At 54.6% G+C, this 13,193-nt stretch overlaps 1 pseudogene across 1 annotated transcript in view; it reads right to left on the bottom strand.

Moving 5' to 3' along the window:
* Positions 1 to 249: 249 nt before the first annotated feature.
* The window catches only part of LOC146260737 (protein diaphanous homolog 3-like), an 89,411-nt pseudogene continuing 76,467 nt past the window's right edge, over positions 250 to 13,193 (bottom strand). Inside the window, exons 16-18 of the transcript XR_014724815.1 lie at positions 12,644 to 12,951; positions 10,399 to 10,513; positions 250 to 335 (exon numbers count right to left, since the gene is read on the bottom strand). The product of XR_014724815.1 is annotated as a protein diaphanous homolog 3-like (transcript). The remainder of the gene's footprint in view (positions 336 to 10,398; positions 10,514 to 12,643; positions 12,952 to 13,193) is intronic.

A 13,193-nucleotide genomic window follows, 5' to 3' on the forward strand; every position in this document is an offset into this window, starting at 1 on the left:
AAATATAAACAGATGGTTCTCCGCATGTATTTGCAAATTCATATCACGCCACCAAGTCTTTTGTAATAAGCGTAGTTTTGGTGGTGTTTTCATTCCAAGCCCTCCACTTCCCCATGCCACTATCAGGCTGAGGTGGAATTCTCGTCTTGTCATGGGGGCTGTGTGGAGATAATTGAGTCACAACTAAGAGCAGAATTGTGCTTCTTTAATTGGAATTTAATTATAGTAAACACAAAGATCATTTCTCTGTCAATCCCTTTTTCTCTTGTTCTGTTTGTTTTCACAGGCAGCACCAGGGGGTCTGGAGGACGTGCAGAATGATTTACCCGACAGAACTGATAAAACATAAATAAATAACATATTCATAGAATAAAATCACAGATGAACAGGCACACACTTATCAAACATGATGTTAATTAATAAAACTGGGATGCGCGTCTGTACAACCACTGGAAATCATCAGTCAACAAAATGAATGACAAAGCCAAAAACAAACCAGGACTGACCTTTGGTTTCTGCTCCAGCAGTGGAGAGAGAGAGAGAGAAAGAGGATAGAGAGAGAGAGAGGATAGAGAGAGAGAGAAAGAGGATAGAGAGAGAGAGAGAGGATAGAGAGAGAGGATAGAGAGAGAGAGAGAGAGAGAGAGAGAGAGAGAGAGAAAGAGAGAGAAAGAGAGAGATAATAAGAGATTAAAGAGAGAGAAAAGGGAAGGAGAGGGAAGGTGGGGAGAGAGAAAAAAACGAGATAAAGCTAGAGAGAGAGAATGAGAGAGACTGACATTAGCAGGCAGCGCATCTATCAACAAGCCATGCTGCAGCAGGGCTGAGCAGATCACAGCAACAAACACTGTCAGTCAGCTCTGACAGCAGACAGAGTGACACCTCTAGTGTTGGACGGAGGTACTGCACTGTCACAGTCCCCCACCCGAGGTCATTAAGAAGACAAGAGGTCCCTTTGCACTGCTCATCACCAGCCAGCCAAGCAGCTAAGGCACGGGTACACACACAGACATGCACACACACACACACACACACACACACACACCTGTGTGGGGCCCTACAGTCCCACTATGAAGCAGTGCAATAAGTGGCTTTCGTCTCAGGGAGCAGCGATTAGGAGAGAGACAGAGAGAGACACAGAGAGAGAGAGATAGACAGACAGAGAGGGTGGGGGGGGGGGGGGGGGGGGTCGGTTCAGGAGCTTGTCACCACAGTCGTCATTAGCTACCGGTTCATTAGATACCACCCCCACCCTGAATAATGAGATAAGTGACCTGAGCAGCAGGATGTAGTGATTAGACCTGCTGCTAACTCTACACTGTTCACAGACACACTCAGCCCTGTTGGGGGACTGATGCTCACCAGGCCCCAGGACCAGGCCTGCTGGGGGACTGATGCTCACCAGGCCCCAGGACCAGGCCTGCTGGGGGACTGATGCTCACCAGGCCCCAGGACCAGGCCTGCTGGAGGACTGATGCTCACCAGGCCCCAGGACCAGGCCTGCTGGGGGACTGATGCTCACCAGGCCCCAGGACCAGGCCTGCTGGAGGACTGATGCTCACCAGGCCCCAGGACCAGGCCTGCTGGGGGACTGATGCTCACCAGGCCCCAGGACCAGGCCTGCTGGGGGACTGATGCTCACCAGGCCCCAGGACCAGGCCTGCTGGAGGACTGATGCTCACCAGGCCCCAGGACCAGGCCTGCTGGAGGACTGATGCTCACCAGGCCCCAGGACCAGGCCTGCTGGAGGACTGATGCTCACCAGGCCCCAGGACCAGGCCTGCTGGGGGACTGATGCTCACCAGGCCCCAGGACCAGGCCTGTTGGGGGACTGATGCTCACCAGGCCCCAGGACCAGGCCTGCTGGAGGACTGATGCTCACCAGGCCCCAGGACCAGGCCTGCTGGAGGACTGATGCTCACCAGGCCCCAGGACCAGGCCTGCTGGAGGACTGATGCTCACCAGGCCCCAGGACCAGGCCTGCTGGGGGACTGATGCTCACCAGGCCCCAGGACCAGGCCTGCCCGCTTCACCTGACAGCCAGACTGCTGGCACTCCAACTTGTCAGCAATCCCATCTCTCCCCGGGGCGTTTAAAGCCTTGCCCTCTGTTAACCCCCGATCACCCCCCCCCCCCCCTCCTCAACTCCCCTCCCTACACCTCCTCAACACCTGATCCATGCCCTATCCAGAGCCTTTCCACTACCCCCCCCCCCCCTCCCTCCCCGCCCCCCAGGCTCACTTAGCTCAGATGATGTTGCTGCCTTTAGAACTCTGTTTATGTTGTGCCTGGAAGACTGTTTATTATTTATTTGACCTTCCCAGCATGCTATTCCCTGGTGGAGGTGTAGAGTGCCCCCTCGACGCCTACCATGCAGAGAGAGAGGGAGAGAAGGAAGGAGAGAGATAATGGGAGAGGGCAGGGAGGAGGGAGGGAGAGTAAAAAAGGGAGGGAGGGTGAGAGAAAGGGTGAGAGAGAGAGAGCAAGAGAGAGAGAGAGAGAGAGCGAGAGTGGATGAGACAGAGACGGAAAGAGAGAAACAAATAGAAAAAGAAAGAAAGAGAAGTAGAGAGGTGGAAAGAGAGTGAAAGGCCACACGAGAGCAAGGCAGATTTAGAGAAAGATATTTCTTGTGAATAACTCCACATGGTGAAGCCATTTCTTCTGAGTTATTACACAGGTTTAACCCCCATCTTTGTTCTGCGCTTGTTCTTATTTGCTGTGGGTGAAAGAGCAGCGAAGCAATAATATCACATCAATAATACACTAACAACCTTTATTCTGAAGTTCCCCCGCTGTCCTTTGTGGGTGGGTTCATATTTGTTTTTATTTGTGGAGGGTTTGTGGAAGATGTGAGACTGTATAATAAAGTAATCTAACCTTTCAGCTTTGTTTTGAGTCTGGGAGATGGCATCAACACAGAAGGGCATTGCTGGACATGGAGAAGTGTGCTCAGAGTCTCAATGGGGGAACTCTCTCGGCCCCGAGGGAGGGAGGAGCGAGGGAGGGAGGAGCGAGGGAGGAGCGAGGGAGAAGAGGATCGAGGGAGGGAGGAGCGAGGGAGGGAGGAGCGAGGGAGAAGAGGATCGAGGGAGGAGCGAGGGAGGGAGGAGCGAGGGAGGAGCGAGGGAGAAGAGGATCGAGGGAGGGAGGAGCGAGGGAGGGAGGAGCGAGGGAGAAGAGGATCGAGGGAGGGAGGAGCGAGGGAGGGAGGAGCGAGGGAGAAGAGGAGCGAGGGAGGGAGGAACGAGGGAGGGAGGAGCGAGGGAGAACAGGATCGAGGTAGGGAGGAGCGAGGGAGGGAGAACGAGGGAGGAGCGAGGGAGAAGAGGATCGAGGGAGGAGCGAGGGAGGGAGGAGCGAGGGAGAAGAGGAGCGAGGGAGGGAGGAGCGAGGGAGAAGAGGAGCAAGGGAGGGAGGAGCGAGGGAGAAGAGGAGCGAGGCAGGGAGGAGCGAGGGAGGGAGGAGTGAGGGAGGAGCGAGGAAGGGAGGAGCGAGGGAGGGAGGAGCGAGGGAGGGAGGAGCGAGGGAGAAGAGGAGGGGGACTGAGGGAGGAGGACATGGGAGAAGGAGACATTGTGAACACAGAGACAGGAGAGGACAGCCAGGGGACCAGGCCGGTCTGGGTGATAAGAGCTCCTATCGCTGGACAGCAGACTGTGGACAGTGCTATCTGCATCCACATTGTTGATGTGAAGTCTACGACCTGTTAGGCTGTGGCAACACCGCCTCTCACCCGGTCTCTTCCTGTCTGGCCCTGGGCAGCTTACCATCCCACCTCATCACCATCTCAAACTGACCCAGGCAATCATGCTACACACACACACACATTTCACCATATCCTTCTTATCAGGCCTACTCACAAATATGTCAGTCACACACCAGGTAAACACACCTTAAACACTTGGAAGAGATTTGTGAATAAGAGCTGTTAGATGAGAGCTGCTATTGATCAGCAGCTAGCCTGCTAGCGACAGGTTAGACCAGTAGAGAGAAGAAAGACACAGAGGAACCAGTGAGAGAGGGATGGGGGGGGGGGGGGGAGGAGAGGAGATGGAGGGTTGAGAGTGGGGTGGGGGGTTAAGAGAGGTGTGGAGAGAGAGGGATCAGAGGTAAATGGAGAGATGGAGCGTTAGAGAGGGAGATGGAGGGATCAGAAGGAGTAGGGGGACTAAAATGAAGGCATCGAGTATCCTTTAAGGAGACGGATCAAAATCAAAGAGACCCCCCCCACACACCTACCCCCTGGACGGCTGGCTGGAGGCTGAGAGAGAGAGGCTGAGAGAGAGAGAGGCTGAGAGAGAGAGGCCTGGTAGTTCTCTCTCCCCCTCACCTCTGGAACACCTTAGATCACAGGGCTGCTCTCTACACCCCCGCCCAAAGTCACGAGGCTTTCCAAGGCTCGTTATACTGTCTATATATTTTCTGTTTTTCCCTCTTCAACTTCTCCAGTTCTCTCTCCGCTCGGTTCCCTGCACTCTAGAAATCCTTCAATCTCCTCAGAGCTTCTTAAAACACCAGCTTCAAGTGCTGGGAAGGTGTGTGTGACCTCACCAGTCCCTTTACAAACACCACACAACTACCAATGAGGACGACTTGACAACTCAGTCAGTATAAATGAATATAGGATAACAATTGGAGTTTCCTTCGCGCATTCATCACTCAAGGTCTTGACCCTTTGGGTCCTGCAGCAGACGTACCCACATGGGGGTGTGCGTGTGTGTGTGTGTGTGTGTGGGTTTGCACGCAGAGCAGAGCGTAATAATTACCCGTGCAGGAAGAGCACATTTCATTTTAATGAGCAGGGGAATAGGGAACCAACAAGCTGGTCCTAGGGGCCCGCTACAATCCTGTCACCCAGCCCCTATCGATCTGCTGTTACAGGTCACAATTACACCTGATTTATATGGCCTGCCACCATGCGCGCGTGTGTGTGTGTGTCAACGTGCGTCTCAGCAGTTTCATGCCACCTTGGCAGTGTGTGTTTGTGTGCGGCCTATCCCTGACAGAGGGAGGGGGAGTCACGGGGAGAAGAGACGCTTGGTTGAACCCAGATCCCCGTCACAGTGACAGTGGGTTTGTGTGCGTCACAGTGACAATGCTTCCCGCTGCGATGAAGAACTCTGATCAGGGCTGTGTGTCATCACCCATCATCCCTGCTAGAGCCAGGCTTCCCTGCTAGCGCCGCTAGCTCCTTGCATCCCTGCTAGAGCCAGGCTTCCCTGCTAGCTCCTTGCATCCCTGCTAGCTCCATGCATCAAAGCCAAGTGTGGGACGTGTTTGCAAACACACACGCAAAACTCTCTCACACACACACTCAGTTTAAGCAGGGTAGAAGGGTCTGATAAGACATTCACACCTTGTGGTTTTGACTGTTCCTCCGCGGCCCTGAAATTAACTTTTAAATAATGTTTGAAGACTGTTCATAATTCATGGTTCCTGCTAGGAGGGAGGAAGTGCTCTCCAGAGATCCTAAAAATATAACCACATACTTCCTCATGATTATCAAACTGACGTGAACATGTGTGGAGCGCCACACACATTCTCTCTCTCTTTCCTTCTGTCAGTCTCTTCATCATTCTCTCTCTCCTTCCCTCAGTCTCTCCATCATGCTCTCTCTCTCTCTCTCTCTCTCTCTCTCTCTTTCTCTCTCTCTTTTTCATCCTGTATTCTGTCTTCCATCCCGTCTTTCCCTCAATCTCTCCCTCTTTCTGCTTCTTCTTCTTCTTATTCCTTTCCGCTCTCTCTCTCTTCCTCTCATTCTCTCTCTTTGACACACACACACACATCTACAGAATCAAGGGTGCATGATTGAGTAAACTGGACTGACCTGGTAATATTACCACTTCACTCATCCTTATTGGTGTGTGTTTTCATTCCATTACCATGGCCCTCTACTGGGAGGTTGTCTATATGCATGCCACAGTGGTCAATAATATGATCACATCAACTCATTATACATGTGGAGTGTGTTTGTGTGTGTGTGTCTGTATGTGTGTGTGTGTGTGTGTGTCTGTATGTGGGTGTGGGTGTGTGTGTATGTTGGCGAGAATGATCACACAAACATGAACAGGAGAGAAAGGCAGCGTCCACACATTAGCATGTGTGATGTGAGTGTGTGTGTGTGTGTGTGTGTGGGACGGTGAACACACCAACAGTGGATGTGGTGCACTGAGGCAGCATGTTCACACAGCATCACATGCATATTAGGCACATTACACGTTAATAAAGGGATGCGGGCATTAGATGAGGCCTGCTGACCCTGCACATTGGCAGGGTGGGGGGTGACATATCAGGGTTAGAGACACCCGGGGGGAGGGGGGAGGGGCGGGGCTTTGGCATCCTCACACAATGTCATCTCAAACTGTCAAATGCCAAATAGTCACCATTCCTCAGAAACAATCAAAGGATTTCCCGTGGCATCTTTCACAAGTTAGACACGTCAGTCGTAACATTCTCTCTCCTCCTCCCCTCCCCCCTCCTCTCCTCCCCCCCCCATCCTCTCCTCCCCTCTCCTCCCCCCTCTCCTCTACTCTCCCCTCCCAGCCCCTTCTCATCTCCTCTCCCCCCTCTTACCCTCCCCCCTCCCCTCCCCTCCCCCCTCCTCTCCTCCCCTCCCCTCCCCTCTCCTCCCCTCCCCTCTCCTCCCCTCTCCTCTCCTCTCCTCTCCTCTCCTCTCCTCTCCTCTCCTCTCCTCCCCTCCCCCTCCCCCCTCTCCCCTCCCAGCCCCTTCTCCTTTCCCCCCTCTTACCCTCCCCCCTCCTCTCCCCTCCCCCCTCCTCTCCTCCCCTCCCCTCCCCTCCCCCTTCTCCTCTCCTCCCCCCCCCTCCCCAGGGCTGTAGTGATCATTAACAGATTGAGTTTACAGGATGACCCCCCCCCCCCCCCCCCCCCCCCCTTTCCCGGTCACCGCGGTGACAACAGGGCTGGAGCGTTGCTGCTCCCCGGGACGTGAGCGTCAGATGAGAAGGTCACGGACCCGCACAACAGAACGGCTCCCGCTCTCCCGCGGCGACAAAGGAAACAGCCAATTAGGTGCGGCGGCGAGGCAGATGCAGGGGCGGCCTCGCTCGTCCATCATGACGTGACACGAGCAGAGCCTTGAACACAGCTGTGTGTGTGTCCGTGTGTGTGTGCGGATGTCTGCATGTGTGTGCGGTAATGTCTGTGTGTCTGTTTGGGGCTTTTTCTGTGTACTTCTGTGTTAACTGGGGGACTGGTTAGCTCGAGGTGTGGGGGTGATGGTGGGGGGGGGGCGTCTTGTAAAGTATTGATCCTCACCACCAGAAACAGTGCATGACAGCGGTTCAGGGTTCCCTGATTAACAACCCACAACAGACACAACCCCACGCACCCACACACACCACCACACATGGGGAGAGATAGAGAGACAGTGAGAGTGAGCTCATCTTACAACATCCCATCCTAACTCAAGGGTCTAGCCTTGCTCAGCAGTTAAGCAGGTTACCATGGAAGTGTTCAGACAAGAGTCCTGGAGTCGAGCTACGCCCCCCCACCCCAGCCTCTCCAAACTTCATTAACAGCATGTGTGTGTTATGGAAATGACATGGATATGCTTGCGGGGGTCTGGGTGGAGGAGGAGGAGGAGAGGTAACTGAATGATAGGTGGTGAGCAGGTGGAATGGAGAGAAGATGGACTGGCGATGAAGAGGAGAGGAGGTGTAACCAAGCACACACACACGTCTAATGTACTTGCCCAGACACAGTCTTTTTCCTCCACCAGAGACACATGCACTCTCGAGACACCCTGTCCTGTACACACCCTGTTGGTCCCCAGGTGACAACAGCAGGGACCAGGAACAGCTTGAGTCACCAGATGTTGTTGACTCCCTCAGGCTAAAACACCTGCATCTCACACACATGCGCTCTCTGTCTCTCTCTGTGTCTCTCTGTGTGTCTCTCTGTGTGTCTCTCTGTGTGTCTCTCTGTGTGTCTCTCTGTGTGTCTCTCTGTGTGTCTCTCTGTGTGTCTCTCTGTGTGTCTCTCTGTGTGTCTCTCTGTGTGTCTCTCTGTGTGTCTCTCTGTGTGTGTCTCTGTGTCTCTCTGTGTGTCTCTCTGTGTGTCTCTCTCTGTCTCTCACTCACTCTCTCACTCTCATTCACTCTCTCAAGTAGAACTGCTAAACTAATATGAGACACAGACGGTCAGTGTGTGTCTGATAAGAGCCTGTTGGTTTCTGGGTAAAAAGGGAGGCTACTTCAAATGACAGACAGAGAAAGAGAGGCAGAGAAAGAGAGAGAGAGGTGGGCCCCCCCCTCCTCTGACTCACTGTCAGAGGAAGCTCGGATGAATATTTCATCCTGGTTAAAACGCAGTGAGGGACTGTGTTGGTTTAAAAGTTTAATGGCCAGCCAGATGCCCCCGCTCTGAACACAGAGTCTGATCTGTGAGGCGGTGTTGATGAGACACAGAGTACACAGCCGTACCCAGAGAGCGGAGCGGACCGGACTGACCCAGGAGGAACGTGAGAACAAGAGAACACAAACTTTAGAACCGTGTGTTGGAGTACCCGTCACATCTCAGAGGAGGAGGAGCACATCCATTATGCACACGGCTGAGACCAGACCCAAACTACACAGGACGTAGGGACTGGCAGACAGGAAGCCAGGCCGGCCGCTGCTGGAACAGTGGAGCTCACGTTAACACGGATCCCAAACAGCCCTGACGACCGGCCCTGACGACCAGCCCTGACGACCGGCCGCACGCTAGCAGAGACCAGCCAACACGCGCCGCTGCCACAACCCTCACAACCTCCAGCCTCACAACCTCCAGCCTCACAACCTCCAGCCTCACAACCTCCAGCCTCACAACCCCCAGCCTCACAACCTCCAGCCTCAAAACCTCCAGCCTCACAACCTCCAGCCTCACAACCTCCAGCCCCACAACCTCCAGCCCCACAACCTCCAGCCCCACAACCTCCAGCCTCACAACCTCCAGCCCCACAACCTCCAGCCTCACAACCTCCAGCCCCACAACCTCCAGCCTCACAACCTCCAGCCTCACAACCTCCAGCCTCACAACCCCCAGTCTCATGGAGCAGTGCGTCTGCCAAAATAAATTCAAAGCAGCTTTTAGTCCATTTCCAGCCCATGTCTGTGTGAGTGACTTGGCAGCAGGACAAGGCTGCAGGCTGAAGTGGGCTTTAATGAGTGAGCTCACTGGAGATGGAGCGAGCAGGCGGAGGTTCGTCCGACAGGGAGCTGGAGGCCCATAGGAGGGGACCTCTTATAGAAATGTTATGATACAAGACTGGGTGTGTATTTATTTCAGGACCACTCCGTCAAACGACTTGTAGCACTACGTGTCCTCGGGTTTGACTGGTCATAGAGAGCTCGGTTTCCTGCTGGAATATTCCAATAAAGAATTTATCATTCCGGAAGTTTCTATCAATCTAGAAACGCAGTGCCGTTGGGGAAACTTCCTTTCCAGACCCAGAACCCTGGTCTGCTAATCCAGAACACTGGTCTGCAGACCCAGAACCCTGGTGTGCAGACCCAGAACCCTAGTCTGCTGAGGGAACACGGTCGTGTTCCTGAACCCTCATGTTCTGCGGTTCTGCAGCCTCTGAGCCACGGAGGAAGACCTGAAGCTGGTGGAGATGAAGTGGTACGACGCTGAGAACAGTCTCACTAGCCTCTGAGGATGGGGGAATAGAGAGCACACACACACACACACCTGTTCTCATGTTTGTCTACCTGTTTTGTTTACAACGCATTCCATTATTCAATACCCTGTCACAGGAACAAAGTCTCTGTTGTGTGAGAGTGTGTATGTGACTGTGCGTGTGTGTGAGAGAGACAGAGAGAGTGTGAGAGTGTGTGTGTCCATGAGGGAACGCCCTCTGGGGTGTTGTGGAGCGCAGTAGAGTTGTGACAGGTAGATAATACCGGAGATGAATAATTCAAAATGGCGTCAAGCTAGCGAGCGACAGGCGAGGCTACAGCAGGCAAACATGGCTGTCCTGTGAATAAATCAACACGGTAATATACACAGCAGCGCTGTGCTCCTCTCCTGTGGTGGGTTAGACCTGATTAACTCTGCTATGATAGCCCCTTTAATGATTCATAAGCTTTTAAAAAGACACCTTCGCAGTTCACCGGTACAAAGTCATTTACCCTGGGTGCGGATGTTTGGCGCCAGTGTTTAAGGAAGTTCCTTGTGTTCCGTTTAAGAGTTGTTGAGGTGGGACGGTCACTGTGATCACTGGCTTTCATCTGATCAGTTGTGACAAAGTCACAAGCAAAACAAACAGAGAGAGAGAGAGAGAGAGACAGAGAGAGAGGGTGTGTTCCTCTCCAGAGAGACAGGGGCAGCGACTGGACTGTGATTGGTGGAGGACTGTGATTGGTGGAGGGCTGTGATTGGTGGAGGACTGACCTGGTCTCTGGCAGCCGAAAGTGAGCGCCAGTCTGCTGAGCAGCGCGGGGTTGTCATAGCGATCCTCGTCAGCCAGCACCCAGAAACAGCTCTCAGACATCTCCTGGGGACGGATCTACACACACACACACACACCGTCAGTTCCAGGTCCTGATATGCTGGCACAGACATGACGTGTCCTATTGGTTAGACAGTCTCCCCAGCAGGAGTAAGGACTAACGTAGCGCACCCTGAGGTTCCGTGCGGCAAACACCCCGCACCAGATGACATGAGAAACAGCTGTGAGTGTGTGTGTAGGACTGTGTGTTGTGTGTGTGTGTGTGTGTGTGCGTGTGTGCTGTGCTGTGTAAGTGTGTTACCTCCCAGTCAGACGACCATATGGAAGCCTGCAGGGTACGACTGCAGACAGCTGATCAATTTTATGATGTGTTTCTCTCCAGCGCCAAACCAAAGAGGAGGCATAGAGATTGAAGGCGTGTGTATGTGAGTGTGTATGTGAGTGTGTATGTGAGTGTGTACTGTATGTGAGTGTGTGATGGACAGAGCCCTCTGCAGACCTGCATTCTCCAGACAGAGAGAACACAGCCCTGTTGAGGAGATGAACGAGGAGACTTCAAGATCACCAATGCCACTCAGCCCATCCATCTCTCCCTGAATCATCCCAGCAGGCCAAAGGGAGAGAGAGAGAGTGTGTGTGTGTGTGTGTGTATCTACATCAATAGCATGACTGAAAAATTGTTTGGGGGTGAGAATTGTTAGCAGGGACAATTTAAAGCCTGCTCCTGTGTGTGCGCGTGTCTGTGCCAGTGTGTGCGTGTGTGTGTGCCTGTGTGAGCCAGCGTAAGTGCGGCGCTCCAGAGCAGATTCCAGGAGCCGCTCCTCCTGGCAGCTTCATTAAGGATGGAGGCAGGCGAAGCAAGCGTTTCCTCCAGGCTGGGGAGCGTCTCCTCCAGGCTGGGGAGCGTCTCCTCCAGGCTGGGGAGCGTCTCCTCCAGGCTGCGGAGCGTCTCCTCCAGGCTGCGGAGCGTCTCCTCCAGGCTGCGGAGCGTCTCCTTCAGGCTGCGGAGCGTCTCCTCCAGGCTGGGGAGCGTCTCCTCCAGGCTGCGGAGCGTCTCCTCCAGGCTGCGGAGCGTCTCCTCCAGGCTGCGGAGCGTCTCCTCCAGGCTGCGGAGCGTCTCCTCCAGGCTGGGGAGCGTCTCCTCCAGGCTGGGGAGCGTCTCCTCCAGGCTGGGGAGCGTCTCCTCCAGGCTGGGGAGCGTCTCCTCCAGGCTGGGGAGCGTCTCCTCCAGGCTGGGGAGCGTCTCCTCCAGGCTGGGGAGCGTCTCCTCCAGGCTGGGGATCGTCTCCTCCAGGCTGGGGAGCGTCTCCTCCAGGCTGGGGAGCGTCTCCTCCAGGCTGGGGAGCGTCTCCTCCAGGCTGGGGAGCGTCTCCTCCAGGCTGGGGAGCGTCTCCTCCAGGCTGGGGAGCGTCTCCTCCAGGCTGGGGAGCGTCTCCTCCAGGCTGCGGAGCTTCTCCAGGCTGGGGTCCTGTTAGCTCAGGGCTTCACAAGACTCCTTCATCAATATTAAACAGCGGCGTCGTGTTCCACAGCTGGGCGCGGAGCCGGCTCTCCTCCAGTCCTGTTAGGAGGCCACGGCGGAGCATCTCAGCCCAGGACCAGACATATGGTCCAGCTTGCCAAGCAGCTGCGTCCGTGCCGAGGCACATTCAATTATTAATTGGCACGACGTAAACTAATATCGCCGGGACGACGCGGGCGGAAACATCTGGCGAGGCGAGGGTGACAATAGCGCGGCCCGCGAGCTCTGCCGAGGTTTTAATGACTGCTGGCGAGAAACTGGAATAACATCTGTACGGGTAGAGAGCTGCCATCGTTTGTCAAAAACAAAGTGAGGGTGGGCTGTACTCTTTGACAGGGTCTGCAGACTCCACAAGACACGTCTGTCCTCGTAACTTTGTTCCACTCCAACTTTGAAGCTGAGCCCCTCTGCCAAGCTACAAATGAAAAAAATGTCTGTGTCTGTGTCTCTCTCTGTCTCTCTCTGTCTCTCTCTGTCTCTCTCTGTCTCTCTCTGTCTCTCTCTGTCTCTCTCTGTCTCTCTCTGTCTCTCTCTGTCTCTCTCACTCACTCTCCAGGCAGGTTAAAGTGAGGCTATTGACGATTCATTGATCACTGAGGTAGAAAGAGGTAGTCGCAAACTTCCGGCGAGGTTTGGCTGCGAGCTGACAACAGGAAGTGTCTTACCTTGGACCAGTTGAGGCGCTTCATGGAGGTCTCAGGCTTGAAGTCCTTCCGGGGCCGCAGGCCGTAAGGCAGGGTGTGGTGGGGGGGCGAGGAGGATCCCAGGAAAACTGGCGGGGGTGGGGGGGAGGGGCGCCGAAGGGGGGAGGCACGCCGGGCATGTGGGGAGGAGGTGGGCCGCCGGGCAGCGGAGGGGGCGGGGGAGGGGGGGGCGGACCGCCAGGGGCCCCGGGTGCAGGAGGAGGGGGCGGGGGAGGGGGGAAGGAGGTCTGGGGGGCGCCAGGGGGGAGGGAGACAGAGACCGCTCCGAACTGGAGAGAGAGATAGAGAGGGGAAAAAAAGAGAGAAAAAGAGAGAGCAAGAGCAAGACAGAGAGACAGAGAGAGAGAGAGAAGGCAGGAGTTAAGGACCGGCTTAGAGAACATTCCACCATGTAACCAACCAGGAAAAAAAAAAAAAGATTTGGTAACCCTACAGCAAGGGTTTGATTGGACAATCATGTAAAGCTGTGATGTAGTGATTGGCTGTCGACACGTGCTGAAACCCACTCCAG

The sequence above is a fragment of the Hypomesus nipponensis genome, chromosome 12, assembly GCF_054491055.1.
Source record: "Hypomesus nipponensis isolate SF chromosome 12, ASM5449105v1, whole genome shotgun sequence".
Lineage (NCBI taxonomy): Eukaryota > Metazoa > Chordata > Actinopteri > Osmeriformes > Osmeridae > Hypomesus > Hypomesus nipponensis.